We start from the raw sequence: 3,632 nt of genomic DNA on the forward strand, positions 1-3,632 counted from the left end.
CAGTATACTATCATACCAACATCCTATTATTTTGGATAATAAACTGGTTGAGTTTTAAAAGTAATCTATCTTGGAGTATGTTATGTATGTGTTAGACAAACAGATGTATTCTCCTTAGTTGAGGTTTAAATATCTCCAAATCTCAGTTAAATTTAGATCCATCAGATATTTGTTAATAGTAATAATTAGTACCATCAGTACCAGGGTGGTGATCATTTATTGGATCTAATGCAAAATTTAAATCTCCCCCTATTACGTACCGAAGGCTGATAAAATAAGAAAGAGATCTTGGAGAAGGAGGGATCATCTCCACCAGGAGCTTAGACAGAAACCAAATTAACCGGGATGGAAACTAGAGTGCCACTGAGTATGATAAACCTTTCTGATGGATCTATATGTTTCTTCTTTAACTGAAAGGGGACTGAATGATGAATTAACATTAACATTAACACCCCTAGCCTGCGCAGAGGAAACCTGTCCTGGCCATATAGGTTTAATTCCGTTGACATCAAAGCGAGTGTGTTTCCTGTAGGAAAACTATTTTGGACGCCATCTGCTTAATCCTGTTCAGTACTGTTGAGGTTGTTGTGTTCTGCAGGTCTGGTTGTTTGCCCAGGTGATTCGGAAGTAACTGCCCCGGTCGCTCCCAGTATGCTCGTGGTAGAGCTCATGGTTCAGCTCATGCTTGACGATGCCGTAGTAAACAAACATTAAAGCTCCACATTAGAGTAGCATCTGGGAGAAAAGAGACAAAATTGATGACATCACTGAAGCCAACATGTGGACACCAGGCATCGAAAGTGAATAAAAAAATGTAATTGATTCTCATCCATCTAAATTCTGAATGCTGATGTAGTCGGTTTCATTTGTTCTGGGAATGAAATGAATGCAGGTGTTTCTGCAGAAGGTGCCCATGACACTGGCAATTACAGTCAAGTCGGAGAAAGCTGCAAAGAAAACGTCCAGCACATTGTTAGGGAATAAACAGACATGTGTCAAAACTGGACAGTCTGAACAAGGAAGTCTTTCACTTACAGAAATCACTGCTCACTATAAAAGACACCTCCACTAAGCCTTTTGAGGACTTCTTCCAAAAGCAGTTCCTGGTGGTACAGACAAGAGTGTTCCTGCCCTTTGGGGAAGAGGATGTCTCCTTCCAACAACACTTCACTGGATCCTTTAAACAGAGAAACAAAAAGAGATGAGGACAGATAAACCAATGAGCAGCATTACTTCTAATGTCTTCGCTTCTTCAGGCAAATCATCTGGTGTCAGGTAAAACTCTCATCACCAGACTTTCTGTGGCTGGTGCCAGCACACAGAGGAGACTTGGAAAGAAATGTTTACAAAATCATTAGTGTAGAAGGTGACAGGTTCTAGGCCCACATACATGCAGAAAGTATGTATGTACTGTATGAAGAAAGTGTTGAAGCTGGTGTAGTGGAGTTGAGAGCAGCAGGTTATCAGACCTTTGTTGCTGGTGAGTTCCCTGTTGTGATGTCCACATCCTGAGATCGGTTGAGATCAAGAGCTTGCGAGAGAAGCCAAGCATCAGGGCTGGAGGAGACAGAGATGCTCTGGACTCCATGATGCTGAAGTGTGACCAGATAATAAGGAAGCTCCTTCACCATAGCTCAGTGACTGCATACTGTCATCTCGGGCTTTTTATACACATGGACACCTACAGGGACAACGTGGTGTGGCTCTTTGGGGATTAACGTAGGCCACATATAAGGGTATTATTATTGGGGTATTACGCTTTTGCTGGACTTTTGTTAAACTTGAATGCTTAATTTTTATGACACCAAAGTTCTGGATGAGACATCTGGAGACGAATAGTTTGACAGATAAAAGCTAGACAATAACAGTGAAAGCAGGGTAAATTTCTCTCTCATTAGTGTTTATGATGGCAAAGTGCTGGACTGAATGTTTTTCCATTTTTTATCGTCATAAATCAAGATTCAGGGGGAAAAAAACTTTTTCCGCATTTCACAATGAACTTTACATTTCCTTCTTATCTAATACATGATAAAGGAAAATGCACACAAAAACATCTGGCATAAATTAATAACCTTAAGCTATTTCATAAATATTAGTGTTACTGTATCTAGTGTTTTTTCTCATTTTTCTTTTCCTCCTCAATGAATTTTCTTTATTGTGTTTCAGAGATCTGTGTATTGAACCCTTAACACTGAATATTTAATTTATATATTTATGGTCAAAAATTATGTTTATAATAAAAAAAGAAAAGAAATAAGCACTTCCCTATTTGTTCCCTTGTTTGTCAAAGATTCAGAGATGTAATTATGTGCACACAGACACACACACACACACACACTATTGTCAATGATAAATGCAACATCACCTGCAGCTACATTTTCATATTAATTGTGCTGCTTGCTACACAGCATATGTCCACTAGATGGCGGAACAATGAGGTCTTAAATTGAGCTTCATGAAAGAAACTTTTAGTAAAACTCAGGCTAATTGAGGCGTCAACCACTTTCACAAACACACACACACACACACACACACACCGCTCTCTCTCTCTTTCAGGACTCTTTTATTCTAAAAACTTTTTTTTAAACTCTAAAATCCAGAGACATCCCAGCAGTCCCTGACATTAGCCACGCCCTCTGCATGCGCGCCTTTTTCCACGCAGGCGCGCCTTTTTCCACGCATGCGCACTCACGGTTCGATTGGTCCTGAATTCACTTCCGCATGAATCAATAAAAGTCTCGCAGATTTTTGACTTGAAATTTTAAACTATTTATAAATTCATATAAAATCACATGACTGTAAACTGATATTTAAATTCAGTTAAATATTAAAAAAAAATAATATTTTGGTGCATCATGTAAAAATAGAAACAAGAAGAAACTCAACACCTCCATTTAAAACGAGTCGCATAAAGAGCGAGTTTCTCTCAGAATATTCATCATCTTTACTGATTACTGTGAAATAATCCCATTCTACATTATCTTAGACGTGTGTTAATGTTCGGACTGAAGGTGTGGATTAACCCTATCTCACCTCTCGTTATCTCTAACGTCCTCACGGCTCAGTCACAGGGACACACAGGGCACAGAACTAATACCTGTGTCAGGGGGTATTTATAGGTGTAACGTGTTTGGAAGGAGTCTCCAGTGCGAGTGACTGAAAGTCCAGAGACATCTTTAGGACAGAGGAGGTTACGCTTCGTTGTGGTTTATTCCTACAGAGTCGGTGGGGTTTTGTCATTAATACCAAGAGAGAGAGGAACGGGGGGGGGGGGGGGGGGGTTGAGAGGCGAGAGGGGGGAGAGGGAGAGAGGAAAAGAGGTAGAGAGAGGGGGAGAGAGAGGGGGAGGGGGGGGACTTGTGACGTGTTGTGCAGATACACGAAACTTTAAAAATGTAAGTATAAACACTTTAAAACAATATTTATGGTGTGTTATACTTTCATTAATCTAAAATGTGAAGAATATTTGTGTGTGTGTGTGTGTGTGTGTGTGTGTGTGTGTGTGTGGAGGAAGTCAGGTGAACAGCAGCTCTTGAATGCTGCATGGGCGTTTCATCTGAGTGGACAGGTGAAGGCGTGGCGCAGTGTCATCTGAGCTCTCTCTCTCTCTTGCTTACACACACACACACACA

General features: G+C 40.4%; 1 pseudogene; it reads right to left on the bottom strand.

The window, feature by feature from the left end:
* Positions 1-567: 567 nt before the first annotated feature.
* LOC128517174 (hatching enzyme 1.2-like) lies at positions 568-1,588 on the bottom strand (annotated as a pseudogene).
* Positions 1,589-3,632: the final 2,044 nt, after the last annotated feature.

The sequence above is a fragment of the Clarias gariepinus genome, unplaced genomic scaffold (assembly GCF_024256425.1).
Source record: "Clarias gariepinus isolate MV-2021 ecotype Netherlands unplaced genomic scaffold, CGAR_prim_01v2 scaffold_38, whole genome shotgun sequence".
In the NCBI taxonomy this organism is placed as follows: Eukaryota; Metazoa; Chordata; class Actinopteri; order Siluriformes; family Clariidae; genus Clarias; species Clarias gariepinus.